General features: G+C 47.5%; 1 long non-coding RNA gene across 1 annotated transcript in view; it reads right to left on the bottom strand.

Moving 5' to 3' along the window:
- Positions 1–15,147, bottom strand: part of LOC142777070 (uncharacterized) — a 40,111-nt gene extending 24,964 nt beyond the window's left edge. The window contains exons 1-2 of the long non-coding RNA XR_012887912.1: positions 14,986–15,147; positions 13,304–13,339 (exon numbers count right to left, since the gene is read on the bottom strand). This is a non-coding gene — a long non-coding RNA (uncharacterized LOC142777070). The remainder of the gene's footprint in view (positions 1–13,303; positions 13,340–14,985) is intronic.
- Positions 15,148–16,214: the final 1,067 nt, after the last annotated feature.

Below are 16,214 nucleotides of genomic sequence, written 5' to 3'. Positions count from 1 at the left end.
GTCGATGCCGGAGGAGCTGGAGACCGGTGCGGGGGAGACGAATTACGCCGACCTTGATAAGACGCCCCAGTGTACGAATCCCGTTCGCGCACGTCGTTCCGACGCTCATCTTGCGGGCGCTTTCGGCAGAAATAAGATATGTAGCCACGATAGCCGCAGTAGTAGCATACAGGGCGAGACGAGCGCCACTGTGGGGAATAGAAGGCATTCGGGGCACCTGAAGATAGTGTGGTCAGGTGGGCCGGAGGGTCAGGGAGCACGGAATGGTAGTTTACCGGGGAAGCGGCAGCAACTGATGCTTAGGATGGACGCAGCAATGTCGCGTGGGCGTCACTGGGAGGCACGGCAGCAGCTTCAGGGTACGTGGGTATGGGGCATGAAGCAGGTGGCTGTACGGGCGCAACGCCGGTCAGTGATGTAAGTTCCTCCCTGACGATGTCACGCAAGGGCACTCCCGAAGACTGTGTAGGACGCGGTGTAGGAGGTGTGAAGCCCATAAACTGCAATTCTTCACGTATAATGTCCCGGATGAGGTCACGCAGGTGGCCATGAGACGTGGAGTGGTGGTCGTCAATGTCCGGTTGGAGGCGAACAGAGTCCAGCGTATCAAGGCGCTGGCATGTCGTCACGACATCAGCGATGGTAGCTGGGTTTTGCACAGCAAGTGCATTAAAGGCAACAGGCTCAATGCCTTTCAATATGTGGCGCACTTTGTCCGATTCCGGCATGGATTGATTGACACGCCGGCACAGTGCGAAGACATCCTCGATGTATGAAGTGTTCGATTCACCGGGATGTTGCCAGCGAGTATCAAGTGTCCTCTTCGCGACGGCGGATCGAATGTCCGGGGTCCCAAAAACGTGTCGCAGCTGCTGCTGGAAGGTAGCCCAGTCGGGTAGGTCAATTACGTGGTTAAAATACCATGTCTTTGCGACTCCGGTCAGATAAAAAGAGACGCAACGCAGTTTGGTGGCCTCGTCCTACCGATTAGCGACACTTACGTGGTCGTAGTCGTCGAGCCAGTCTTCTACGTCTTCTCCACGAAGACCAGTGAAGAGCGGGGGTTCCCGCTGATGTCCGTGTATGTAAATAGGAGGGGCAGCTTGCGTTGGTGCGTGGTTGATGACATCAGCTCCGGTAGGCTTGGTCTGGGACATGCTGCCTGACAGTGGACGCAATCGGCGGCCTGAACGAAGCTCCAGCGGGTAGAGCGGGCTGCGGGAGGTAAGAGGACCGAAAATCCACCTCCACCACGTATGAAGTCTTGGTAGTCTTGGTTGCGAAAGCGTTTAATTGAGGAAAGACCTCGCAAAACGAATGGGCAGAGGCAGTACACAGACGATGACGATGATGATGACCCAGAGTGACAATGAGACAAGCGGATGATGGTGATTGTGATCATGCAGGGATGAGGACGATGTAAGTAACAAATGCCCACAATATATATATATATATATATATATATATATATATATATATATATATATATATATATATATATATATATGTATGTGTGTGTGTGTGTTGTGCTTCACAAACAGGAGCTGGTCAAGCTTGAACTGCTGGACCTTGGAGGCTGTGTGGTAGTGCGTTATGGTAGTGCTTCTCTAGCCGCGAGCACGCGCGCAACGCCGCCACCCTGGCTTCCCCCCCTTTTTTTCGGGCGAAGGTGCTCATGTTTTTTGACAGGGATGGTGGGAGGGAGGGGGGGGGGAGTTCGAGGTGAGCGTATAGTGAACGAAAGCCTCTCGCCAGCGTTAATACACATCAAAACTTATAGAAGCGTTTTTGAGAACATGCGTCCGAATCAGCTGATGGTGACAGAAGCTAGCAGAAAGACATGAAGGATGTGGAGACAGGAGACGGCTGCGGACTGTAGCGGGGTGCCACTGAGGGCAAAAAAAATGACACGGCGGGAAGTGGCGGGGGGGGGGGGGGGTGGTATGCTGCCGCCGTAGTTCCGCTCGACCGAGGTTACGCAAAAAATAGGACCGAACTTCAGAGGACCCCAGTCAATAAAGGACAGCTTGTTTTAGGCGCGTTGCTTATAAATTTATGTTGCTTATAATCAGCCAAGCTATGAAAAAAATCAGCTTTATGAAATTCGAGGCTCTGATTTACTAATATTTGAAGATTGCAAAACAGCACTTAGACGAACATGGGCTCTATTCTAGGTAAATTGCGTAATTCTATTCCTATTTCATTTCGGGCAAAAGGGGCTTAATTCCATTCCCATTTTATTCCTCCAAAAATTGTCTCCATTTCATTTCGGGGTCGCGAAAATGTGGAATGATTATGCAATCATCCCGATTCCGGAGTGGCAGCTCCGCAACACTGCTATGAACTGCGCTGCTGCAGCCACTGGTCCTGCATGGATCATCTGCCTTAGGCGGAAACTTCGACAGCCATGCGAGGTTCAACTAACGCCCACAACGAATGTTTTCGAATGCAATTATGAATGAGTTTTAGTTGCAGCCATACCGACAGCGACAAGAAACTTCTGTTGCGACCAGAGTTTGCGGCACTGGAGATCCGGGATCAAGATTTCGAGGCACGTGGAGGTTGAACTTTGTAGAGAGGGTTTATTTACATTATTTACATGGCACGGGCTCTCTGGCCCGAAGATCTACATTGAAAGATCTACATTAAAAAAGGCTGTCTATTGAACAAGCTCCGTGAACCAATCTAGGCAACCCACGAGGGCTGATTAAATACAGTCTCATTTCCCCAGATTCTAGATCGGAGAATTGGTCCATGCGGCACTGTCCAATAACATGTCCCGCAGCACACACGAGTGTCATGATGCCGGCACCACCCCCAACAAACACACATACACAAACCAAACACGTGTATGGTCCCGGCGATGCTGATGTGGTTATAAAATGTAAAACAAGAGAAAAGTGAGCCCCGTAACTGTCTGCATTAGGGTGCGACACCTCAACAGTACCTCACAGGGGATGGGAGTGAGGAGGGATTAAAAGGATAGAAATAAAGGTATTGCTACGGGGTGCCACAAATGAACATTGTAGAAAAGAGGACGATGTTTAGGGCGAGCTCGTGCAGACCGGGCTCCATATTGTATGCCTGCCTGTTTACCAGAAGTAAAGGCATTTTTCAGACGCCTTCTCTCCATAACTTTTTGGTGGAGAGTGCGGGTCTTCCCACAGTCAACACCACGACGATTCTACGCAGCGGACGTTCCTTGGCTGCCTGTGCGATGCCTGATCAAGACGAACACGAGGATTCTTCGGAGACTACCCCAACCGCGCTTCGTCCAACTACGCAGCAACCAACAGCACCGCATCCAGCTGCTACTAACCGCACCGTCGTCCTGACTCAACCGCGTGACCCAGGCACATTTTCGGGCAATGACAGTACTGACGTGGAAATGGCTTCAGCTGTACGAAAGGGTGAGCGCTCTTTACAACTGGGATCCGACGCTCATGTTGGCCAATATTATTTTCTACCTTGATGGTACAGCTAAAGTTTGGTTTTCCAACCACGAGGAAGATATCACGAGTTGGGACATCTGTAAGCAGAAACTCATCGATCTCTTCGGCAAGCCCATCGGGCGTCGTCGTGCTGCGCAGAAAGAACTAGCGTCCCGACTCCAGTCCGGCACTGAGTCGTACGTCACATACATACAACATGTGCTCGCCTTCTGCCGGAAGGTTGATGACAAGATGCCGGAATCTGAAAAGGTCGCGCACATCCTCAAAGGAATCGCCGATGACGCCTTCAATCTCATCGTATTTCGAAACTCATCGACCGTAGACGACGTTAATAATGAATGCCGACGCTTCGAAGACGCGAAAAGTCGCCGTATCACTCCACACTTTTCGCGTCTTCCCAACACGGCTGCAACATCAACCTGCGAGGACGCCCGTTTGGCACCAGCCCCTGCTGCTTCCGGCAATATCGTGCGCATCGTGCGCCACAAAATCGAGGCAGCATCTCCCCTGTCTGACCAAGTCCAGGCCCCTGACGACTCTCGCGCCACGATTTCTTTGATCAAGAGTGTCGTACGCCAGGAACTGGCCAACGCCGGACTTCAGACGCTATGCCCCGTAAACCGACCTGACTGCCGACTGCCCAGTACACCTAATATGTCCCGCGGACCGAACAACCGCCCACGTTACCGGAACCCGGCAGAATGGCAAACTTCCGATGACAGGCCGATCTGCTTCAACTGTGGAAGAGTCGGCCATATTTCACGTCATTGCCGCACTTCCTGGGATTGGCAGCTATGGTCGCATTATGCCAACACCCGACGCCCACCTGCTGGCTCTCGGATGCCGATCTACACGGCACAAGATGATGCTTCGCCATCCAGGCCCGCCCAACCAAGCCGCTCCCCGTCGCCCTCTGGACGCATGTCCCGCCAAACTAACCGACGCCGCTCGCCCTCACCCTCCTACCACCAGTCCTCGGAAAACTGACGGGCGCAGCTCCTAGAGGTGAGCCTGCTTCGACGACCCGACCCGAAATTCCCCTACACACGATACCCGGACACAACAACTTGATTAAAGGAAATGTTGACGGTACTTCTGTGGCAGCACTCATTGACACCAGTGCTCACATATCAGTCATGAACTCCAGCCTTTGTGCTCGACTCAAGAAAATGCTCACTCCTGCTCTGATCACTCTTGTCCGAGTAGCTGATGGTGCAACACCAGTGGTCACCGGGATGTGTGCCGCCCGTGTCACTGTTGCTGGACGTCATACCACTGTTCTGTTTTACGTACTGGACCACTGCCCACATGACATCATTTTGGGACTCGATTTTCTGTCGGAGCACTCCACCCTAATTGACTGTTCTACTGGTGTTGTTCAGCTCGTCCTACCACACGCCGTTGACCCTCCTGATCCTGCACCGCCAAAGCTATGCTCCGCCGACTTTTTTCGCTTATCTTGTCGAGATGTGACGTATATCGACGTCTCATCTGATCCACCTGTGGCTGACGGCGATTATGTCATCTCACCTAATCCTACAGTACTCTGTTCGCTCAATGTTGCGTTCCCCCACATCATCATCACAATGAAGAACAACGTGACATGTATCCCTATTGTGAACTTTGGACTTTGCTCTGAAGTGCTGCCACGAGGAATATCCCTTGCAACCCTTGCCCCGGCCGGCGACTACCACATATCGGCCTCAACAGAGGATACACCGTCATCTGCAAGTATTCAGTCGTGCAGTACACTAGACTACATAACTGGAATGATTGCCTCTGATCTCCCGGCCGAGCATGTGTCTGCGCTTCGTGACTTTCTTGCGTCGTATCAAGACGTATTTGATCTCTGCGACCGACCCCTAGGTCAAACGACCGTCGTAAAGCATCGGATCAACACCGGTGATGCAAATCCAGTACACCGGCGACCCTATCGGGTTTCCTCTACCGAGTGCCACGTGATCCAGCAATAAGTCGACAAGATGCTTGCTCGAGACATCATTGAACCTTCTTCAAGTCCTTGGGCTTCGCCTGTTGTGCTTGTGAGAAAGAAGGATAACAGCTGGCGCTTCTGTGTCGACTAAAGAAATCTTAACAAAGTTACAAAAAAATACGTGTATCCTCTGCCGCGGATAGACGACGCTCTCGACTGCCTTAGTGGAGCAAATTATTTCTCTTCCATCGACCTTCGTTCCGGGTACTGGCAGATATCATTTGATGATCTGGACCGTGAAAAGACGGCATTTATAACTCCCGACGGGCTCTATCAGTTTAAAGTAATGCCGTTCGGGTTATGCAATGCCCCGGCTACATTCGAACGAATGATGGACGCTCTTCTTCACGGTTTCAAGTGGTCAATCTGCTTATGCTACCTTGATGACGTCATTGTTTTTTCGCCAACTTTCGAAACTCACCTCGAGCGTCTCTCAACAATTCTTTCGGTTTTCCGCAAAGCAGGGATCCAACTGAACTCGTCGAAATGTCACTTCGGCCGCCGGCAGCTCACTGTCTTTAGACACCTTGTCGATTCTTCTGGTGTTCGTCCCGATCCTGAGAAAATCCGCGCCGTCAAAGATTTCCCTGTGCCAACCTCTGCGAACGATGTTCGAAGCTTTGTGGGCCTTTGTTCTTACTTTCGTAGATTTGTGCGGAATTTTGCTGACGTCGCACGCCCGCTCACGGAACTACTAAAAAAATTGTGACTTTTGTGGGGGGACCTGAACAAACCAGAGCATTCGTTGAACTGACGAGTAGACTTACGACGCCACCGATTCTCGGCCACTTTGATATATGCGCTCCAACGGAAGTGCGTATCGACGCCAGCGGCCACGGAATCGGAGCCGTTTTGGCACAACGACAGCATGGCTGCGAGCGCGTTATTGCATACGCTAGCCGTCTTTTATCGCCAGCAGAGCGAAATTACTCCATCACAGAACGCGAATGCCTCGCACTCGTCTGGGCAGTGGCTAAATTTCGGCCGTATTTGTATGGACGCCCGTTCACGGTCGTCACTGATCACCACGCCTTATGCTGGTTATCGTTCTTAAAAGATCATAGTAGACGTCTCGGCCGGTTGGCTCTGCGGCTACAGGAATATTCCTACACGGTTGTCTATAAATCAGGTCGCCACCATGAGGATGCTGATTGCTTGTCGCGTCATCCAGTAGACCCAGCAGACCTTTCTGAGAGCGATGAGTCTACTTGCGTTTTGGCACTTTCCGCGTTTAGCAACATCGGAGATCAGCAACGCCGTGATCCTCACCTCAGAGATATAATCCTTCGGCTTAGTGGTCCCACAACTCCTCCGTCTCTCCGTATGTTCCTGCTCCAAGATGGCGTCTTATATCGCTACAGCATGCATCCTGACGGACCTGAGCTGCTGTTGGTCATACTACAACATATGCGTCAGACTGTCCTTGCACAGTTGCATGATATTCCGACAGCTGGTCACCTGGGAGTTTCAAGAACTTATGACCGCGTTCGACGTCGCTTCTTTTGGCCCGGTATTTACCGATCCGTCTGCCGTTACGTCGCCTCATGCAAATACTGTCAACACCACAAAAAACCAGCAACCCTTCCAGCGGGACGCCTTCAGCCCATTCAGATCCCATCCGAACCATTTTATAGAGTAGGTGTTGACTTACTAGGACCGTTCCCTTTATTGGTCAGCGGAAACAAGTGGATAGCAGTCGCCACGGATTACACCACTCGGTATGCCATCACACAGGCCCTTCCTACCAGTTGTGCGACCGACGTCGCTGACTTTCTTCTAGAAGACGTCATATTACCCCACGGAGCTCCTCGGCAACTGCTTACCGATCGGAGTCGCTACTTTTTATCACAAGTTATCCAAGACATATTACACTCTTGCGCTACAAAGCACAAGTTCACAACGGCGTATCATCCTCAAACCAACGGGCTCACGTAGCGGCTAAATAGAACCATCACGGACATGCTTGCCATGTACATTTCTTCCGACCATCGGGACTGGGCCTCCGTCCTTCCATTTGTAACATTTGCCTATCATACGTCTCGGCATGACACTGCAGGTTTCTTGCCATTTTTCTTCCTGTACGAACGAGAACCTACGTTGCCTTTGGACACGCTCCTTCCTCCTGTTAGCCACACGTCAGAATATGCCCACGATGTGATTTCTAGAGCTATAGAGGCACGTGAGATTGCTCGCCGGCGTCTGAGTGATTCGCAGGAACGACAACGACAGGTCTACAACGCGTGCCATCGTGATGTTCACTTCAGTCAAGGTGACACAGTCCTTCTCTGGACGCCGTCGCGGCGAGTTGGCCTGTGCAAAAAGCTGACTTCACCCTACTCTGGTTCGTACCATGTGGTGCGCCAAGTCACCGACGTGACATATGAAATAGAACCTCTTAACGCCATCAGCGCGCGATCGTGTTCTGGCGTTGTACACTTCACTCGGCTGAAACGATATTACTCAGACCAACCAAGCACCGAGACGGTTCCTTCGCCGCCGGGGGTGATGCTACGGGGTGCCACAAATGAACATTGTAGAAAAGCGGACGATGTTTAGGGCGAGCTCGTGCAGACCGGGCTCCAAATTGTATGCCTGCCTGTTTACCAGAAGTAAAGGCATTGTTCAGACGCCTTCTCCCCGTAACAGTATACATATAGAGAGAGATGCGCTGCGCCAGCGAGCAAGGACATATCGAGGGGATAGGAAAGATAGGAAAGATGGAAACACCGTCACAGGAGTGCGAGAATGGGGCACCACTTGCGAGAGCTCTTGTCGGCGGCAGGAGATGGCGTAGGGCAAGTCCAGTAGGTCAGAGCTACGCTGTCGTCGGAGGTCGGTGTCAGGAGATGACGTAGGGCCAACCCAGTCGGCCAGAGCTACTCGGACGTCGGAGATCGCGAGGGCACAACCAATCGGCGCGGAATCTAGTGAGCAAGTTCCTCCTGGCGATGCTGCCTCCTCTGGCGAATCTTTTTCCAGCGTGCGGGGTGAGATGTGTTAGTCATCTTGCCGCTTGCGCCGACCACCCAAGCTTTGCCGAACAGCGATTGGGGTCTAGGCGCTTCCGAGGGGCCATACAAGGACATCTGGTGCTAATTTGAGCGTCCACAGCTTATCAATCAGAGACGCACCTAGTGGTCCGACGGAAGCTCGGCATTGTGGCTTTTACCGGGGCACGAAAGCTCCACGTGTCGCATCGCTGCGGGGACCCGAAAGACAGCGGTGCTCTGTAAAGCAATTTCAGCCACTCAGCGTCCAGTACACGGAAACAGCAGGATGTCTTGGCGCTGCTCCTTATCTCCACAAAATGATGTGGCTGCCTTTCTTCTGTTCTGGTGGCTGCGGTGAAAGGGTGGCCCGCCAAACGCAACAGCTCGTTCACCAGCGGGAAAATTGACCTGAAGGTGACCAGCCGTACAGGTTGCCCAAAGCCTCATTGTTTGGTGGCGTCATCCGGGCCACTGCCGATGACGCAATACGGCTATCTTAAATCGTCCATGGGCATTTCCTCCGTGGAATTACACAAACATACACACAACCGCAGACATGGAAGAGCACCCTGCCTGCACTTGAGACACGTCAGAGTCTGAAAATATTCTAAAACCAACCTTCTTTAAGTATTACAATCAAACACAAAGCAGCAATTGAAGCGTTTCTCTGAGATTTTCCTCAAGGTCACAATTCCAACACGAGATTAACCTTCCGCTAAACTGCTTTTAAGAAAATAAACACCCAATCGATGCGCTCTCCGTGGTATACTTGTGTACCAGCGTTAGAGATCCGCTGTAACCCAGCAGGCCTCATACTCCTAAAAGAAAGCCTCATGCTTCGCGCTGTCTTTTGTGTCCACAAAACTTGTGCCGCCAAAGCTAGTCGTCTATTTACTTTGACGAAAACATAAGTGGCGGGCTGCACCTGCATCAGGAACATCCACAATGCACTTCCGCAAACGTACGTTACAGTGCTCTTGCGCGGATTAACTACTCATTATGCCTGGCGGTTACCGTCTTCATGAAAGCTCCACAATGACTTCCGAACCAACAAACTCACTTTATTTACGTCCACACCGCACACATGCGAATAAAAGAAAAAAAACTTTCGCATGAATCCTGCAAAAACTTGCAAGGAATATCCGTGCGTCTCGCTCACTCAAAATTTGTTTCTAACGTTGCTCTTACTCGACAAACGCTCCTAGGAGTGTAATTATGCAACCGCACAGTGCTTACTTTTAAAAGCAAAACATGCACTGCTTAAGAAATAAACAAAACCTAGAACTTGTTACCTAAACGCTAGCTCGTAGCCAAAATACTTACAAAACACTTTCCAAAATCAAAACCATTTGAAACAGTGAAGCAAAACTTCAAAACAAAATAAACAAGTCCGCTAGTAACCACTTTCAACTGCTTACGGATTTTACTTAATAGCACTGTCGTTCAGGCGAACTAAACCGCTCGCATTCCGAAAAGCTGGATCTGACACCAAATTTGGTATTACGTGAATATTACGTGTGAGTGAATAATTGATAGATATGTACGGTTTAACGTCTCAAACTACTATATGATTATGAGAGACGCCGTAGTGGAGACCTCCAGAAATTTTTACCACCTGGGGTTCTTTAACGTGCACCCAATTCTGAATACACGGGCCTACAACATTTTGGCCTCCATCGAAAATGCAGGTGCCGCACCCGGGATTCGATCCTGCGGCCTGTGGGTCAGCAGCCGAGTACGTTAGCCACTACACCACTGCGGCGGGGTGGTGAATAGATGAAGAAGTTACATGGCTCGTGCAAACCTGAGAGTCATCATATGCGTGTTATGTAAGAACCTGACCACATGCCACTCCCATGATGCGCTTGTGGTCGTTTCACTAGCTTCATATATACCATATTTGGTATCACAGGATGTGAATGCATGACGAAGGCATATGATTGGTGAAAAGATGACAGTCGTGACATGCCTGTCACGTAAGAACATGACTAAATGCCACGCTCATTATGCGCTCGTGGTCGTTTTGCTAGCTTCATATATACCATAGTTCGTATCACAGGATGTGTATGCATGACGAAGGCATATGACTAGTGAACAGATGATAATTGTGACACGCGTGTCATGTAAGAACATGACTACATGTCACGCTCATGATGCGCTCGCTGCGGTTTCGATAGCTTCACATATACCAAATTCTTTATGGTGTGATGTGAATTGATGACGAAGGTATATGACTGGTGCAAACATGATATACATGACATGCGTGTCATGCAAGAACATGACTACATGCCATGCTGGTTATATGCTTGCGGACTTTTCGATAGCTTCATATGCGCCAAATTCGGTATTACGTACGTGAATGAATGAATGGCTGGTGCAAATATGATAATCACGTGATGCGTGTTAGGTAAAAATACGACTAAATGCCATGTTCATGTTGCGCTCATGGCTTTTTCACTAGCTTCACACATAATACAGTTTGTATTACCTGACGCGAACGGAAAACGAAGATAAATGAAACGTCCACACATGATAGTCATGCATGCTGTTCATGTAAAACATGACCACATGCTTCACTCTTACTGCGCTCACGGCGGTTTTGCTAGTTTCACATATACCGAATGGAAATTACGTAACGTGAATAGATGACAAAGATAATTGACACGTCCTAACATGATAAGCATGATATGCGTTTCACGTAAAAGATGACTGCATGCTACGTTCATAGCGCACTCACGGCCGTTTCGCTAGCTTCACATATACCAAATTTGATATTTTGTGACGTGAACAGACGACGAGGACAAGTGCCAGTTGACACATGATAATCAAAAAATGAAAGTCATGTACGGCATGTTTACGTCCATCTCGTAAAGTTGTGCTGACTTTAATGGGACAATTCAACTTTCCTCATTCGTGCTTCGCATGTCATCGATTGCCACAGTACGTGAAATCGACCTTTTTTTTCTGTCGTGCAACGGTAGTGACAGTCAACCCGAAGATATGCATGAGAATCGTTTATTTCTGCCACTCTGACATATATAAACAATGCATGAGATAATTACTGCAGAGCAGCTGTTTAAATTGCTGCTTCAGCAGTCAATCGACCGTTCATGGCATCTACTAGAAACGCAGAGCAGCATGAAATTACCACATTTGAGATAAGCATGCTTGAATTGCTCTTGTGGGCATCGGCAGCGCGGAAGCCCGTGTTGTATCGCAGTAAGAGAAGTCTTGAGAAGTATAGGGCTGCTGTGACTCGGGAAGGGGGCAAGTTCCAAGTTCCGTCTTAATCCACCCCCTGGCCGATTCAATAGACTGCAGTTTGTCTCCATAATGTTTGTTCAATGAGAGTGGAATATTGAAAAGTGCATATTATTACCGCGACAGGGCCATCGCTCGGGTATTAGAATACAACAAATAGCTATCGCTGAATGTATATACCCCGCATAGGGCCACAAATATTGTATGACAACCTTTATTTATTGAATGCACACTAAGCAGTCAAGAAGGTTTCACTTATGAATTTATGGTAAGCACATGCAGTGCGCTAGGCGCGCGTTTATCTTGTCAGTAAACTACGTACATATGTGCGTACACCAACCAATTAAAGCTATACTTTCAGATGTCCTGCACCACTCAGCTACGCTCACGAGGCTTGCTTACGCGAGGCTATTCGGAGGCCGCGTCATCGGCTCAGGGGCCTTCGCGGTAGGTTTTGAGACGGCACATCACCTGGCGCGAGTCGCCTACTCCTGTAGCCTGCGTGTAAGGAATAGCTGAAGTACTGCAGGGCAAGGCACTTAAACACGGTTGCAAGCTTAACGAAAAATGGAGCGTATAGGGTGGGTATAGCAAAAGTCAGTGTGATAGAAGTGCTTGCTGTACATGGTCGGTGAAGGCGTCGGGCGCTTTCCCTCTCTGAGTTTGACACTTATTGTTCAGCTTCGGGTCCTTGGGATAGTTGTGAAAGATAACTCCCTTTTCTCCTGTGGGTGATCATATAGAGGTACAGATCAGTACTCCTCCATTAGGCAGCCCTCGCCGCAGAGACAAGCGGCCGCAGTTTTAGGAAACAGAGCGCTGTGTTTTAAATGCGCGTTAAAAGTGAATACTCATGGTTGTTAGAACAGCGTAGGTAGCCACCACACACAAGATAACCATCTGAACTGCGTGTTCGCCAAGTTTTACGACGACAGTGGTTTTTATAAGGCGCTGCACCTCGAGAGCGTGCGAATCCTCTAAGTGACGCCGTATAAGCGTGGTTCGCAGCGCCGCCACCAGTCGCACGCCAGGCCAATAGTGACTAAGGTTCTAGGCTGCTGACCGCAAATTGTGGGTTTGAATCCCGGCTGCGGCAGCTGGCTTTTCGATAGAGGCGAAATCGCTGCAGGCCCGTGGGCTAAGATTTGTGTGCACGTTAAAGAACCCCAGGTAGTCGAAATTTCGGGAGCCCTTCACTACGGCGTCTCTCATAATCTTATGGTGGTTTTGAGAACTTACATCCCAAATATCAATCAATCAATACCGCGCATTTCACATGCCAGATTTTGGTTCATTTGTCAGTTGTATCGGTTAATATTATTCACAAACTGTTTATAGGTGCTTTCATTTTGGTACCGAGATTCATAAAAACAATAATTTTTTTGGCAACCTAATGGGCCTCTTCAGCGTGTGCGTGTAAGACAAGTGCTTTTTTTTTACATGTCACAGACTCTATAAAACATTGCTGCTGTTCATATACCGGTAATTTTCAAGCCCCGTGGTGTTTACAATCACACACTATATTTAACCACGTAGCCCTACTCTTAGACATTTTTCAATTGTCAAACCCAATAAATTATTTTAAAAAGTAACCTAATTATACTTACATGAGGTCGCGTCTTCAGTCAAGTAGCTCAAGTCACCTTCAGAGGTAATACAATAACATTGGTGGTGTGGAATAAAGCGGGAACTTCACGAAAAAAAAAACAGCATGTAGATAGAAGGAAGTCGGCGCTGAAGGTTTTATGCGACAAAGAAAAAAAACGCCACATCGAAGAGCACTAAAAGCAGGCACGTATATGCAAAAACACTTCGACGGCCGCTTCATGCATAAACAAAAGATACTGTAGAAACAACTAACAAACTAACATTTCATACAGTTTCTCAATTAGAACGAAGTCGGACACGCAAGTGCGCAAGACACTCTGAATAATTAGGCTCTAAAACATTATAGCTCCTCAATGCAGCCTCTCCAATGCTACCAAACAGACGACCCACGGTAAAAGTTGCTCACGTGTAGATCGTCGTGTAGGGTGCGTGGTATTTTCTAGGCTTAATTTATAATTACCTATATACGTTCTGATATCGGTGTTTGATCTTTTTCATCGAATTTCTTAAACTTATAAGCAATGGCACCCCCCCCCCCCCCCACAAACCATGACAAGATTTTAGGTTACGGTCATCTCTGGTGTGCCACCATATCCATGGGGTCTTGTTCGAGAAGCTGTTAGGCTTGCTGAGAAGAGTATTATGATTTATGAAAAGAGCTCAGAAAGTGCGTGTATGGGAGACGAAATAAAGAAAATAGAGACGCCGTCGCAGCCTTGGCGGAACTTGGTGAAGTGATACTTGTGCATGGTGTGCCTCCCATGCACCCAAACGACCAGAATTCAGGAATATGGGCACGGATCGCCACCTCTCGTTGGCGACAACGGGGCCTGCTGTAAATTATTGTGAAATAGGCGAAAAAAGATATATCTAAAATCTAAATTATTTCTCTTGTGTGCAACATATTATATATAAGCTAGAGCACTATGGCGTGCTGTGTGGCAGATACAATGATCTTCGTTCATACCTCCAGCATAGAAGTCAGTTTGTCACGAATGAAACCTTTCATTCAGACACAAAACGCCTCAAGACAGGGGTCCTCTAAGGGAGTATACTCGGACCGCTTCTATTCATCGTCTACATTAACGGCATTTTCTCATCTGCTACAAATTGTATGTGGTTAGGTTACGCTAATTATACAGCCTTTTTTTTTCAGAGGAATACAACCAGATGGGTTGGTATCCTTAGCCAATGATGCACTTGCTGAAGTATTAGCGTGGCCAAAAAGAGATGCTTTGTGAAATAACAAAAAAAACACAAGCTACATTTTTTTCGCACTCGACATACAGTCAATGATACTACAAAAAACTTATATCTTGATAATGACATAATTAGTATTGTAAACGGCAATAAAGCTTTAGGTGTTATTTTTACAGAAACACTGTCATTAAATAAGCATTTACATTATGTTTCCAACAAGTAGATTCCTTCACTCTTTTAATTAACGAAAACAGACAAATACTACATCTAAAAATGAAATGTTTGTGGCACAATTGGTTATTTTTATCATCGTCAAATTATTGTCAACTTGTATGAGATAACACATCCTCTGACAATTTGAAAAAAAAAAACTCAGTGTATGCCAAAAGTGAGCAATTCATGCTGTAGCCAACGTTCTGTATGCTACTAACACTGCCCCTTATTTTGAAGCATTCAATATACTTATGGTAAATTGACTTACGTATTTCGTCTTTCCTGTGCATATTGTCTCGCCACAAGGACTATACAACAAAGACTTCACTTCGTTCGCCTAACAAGACGTCACTATGCATATAACACAAGAAGTCAGGACCTCTGGCTCCTGCATTATGCCGAACAAACTATGGGAATCAGTCGGCATCAATCCAACTGGCTGCACTTTTAAATAGAATCTCTAAACATCGTACATCTGCTACGACAGCTTCAATACGCACCCTTCGCTCATTTTTATCGGCTGATGGTAAAAGGCTGTTTTTCTACTAGCATTTCGTTGTGATAATCAGCCGCGTATGCGTATCTGTTCGGCACGTGGCCTTTCCATTGCCTTCATTGTTTTCTTTTTTTATTTTCTTCCTGTTGTGCTTTCATTGCCTTCATAGTATTCTGTTGGCATAAATTATGAACTTATGTTGTATAGAATACAATATTTTCAATTACGATTCTGCATTTTCTTTCCTTTTACACTCCTTTATTCTTCTTAATCGCATGACTATGTCTCATTACGTATGATGTTTCTTAAAGAATAAAATATTTTGTTGTTTAATCTAGTTTTTGCTATATGTTGCCCCTACCTTTATTAAAGCACTCAATTCAAACGTTATATTTCCAGCTTAGTTTTTTTTACTTGACTATTTGCTGCTCGACGTTGTAGAAAGTCGGAGCTTTGTCAAGCCGCAGTACTGCGCCTTTTTTCCGCTACCTTCATATTTCTCAAGGAGAAAGAAAAGCTGATTGATTGATTGATTGATTATTTGATTGATTGATAGAAAAAAAGCTAGTTTCTAAATATGACTCCCAGTTAAATACAGCACACCCGCTGCAACATTCTGATATAATTACAGTGTCACACTACAAACCACGAGGCTTTCCAGAGTACTCAATACTTTCCATTGGGGCCCCATATGCTACTAAATAACGGCGTTCAATTGTCGTGGCAAGCCATACACTTTGTAGTGCGATACTGCTTTTATACCAGAGTGCTCCAGTGGGACACGGCCGCATATAACCGGAAATTATTGCGGTAACAATTATATAAACAGTCTCGGCTGGTTTTTGCCAACGCCGTCCTACCGCCAGAGCCACCGTCACACACACAAACCTACTTTTATATATATATATATATATATATATATATATATATATATATATATATATATATATATATATATATATATATATATATATGTATATGGCGAAGGATGCACTAGCGTC

This window comes from Rhipicephalus microplus, chromosome X (assembly GCF_043290135.1).
Source record: "Rhipicephalus microplus isolate Deutch F79 chromosome X, USDA_Rmic, whole genome shotgun sequence".
NCBI classification, from domain to species: domain Eukaryota; kingdom Metazoa; phylum Arthropoda; class Arachnida; order Ixodida; family Ixodidae; genus Rhipicephalus; species Rhipicephalus microplus.
The sequence above is the reverse complement of the archived record's forward strand: the minus strand, read 5'-3'. Positions and strand labels throughout refer to the sequence as shown.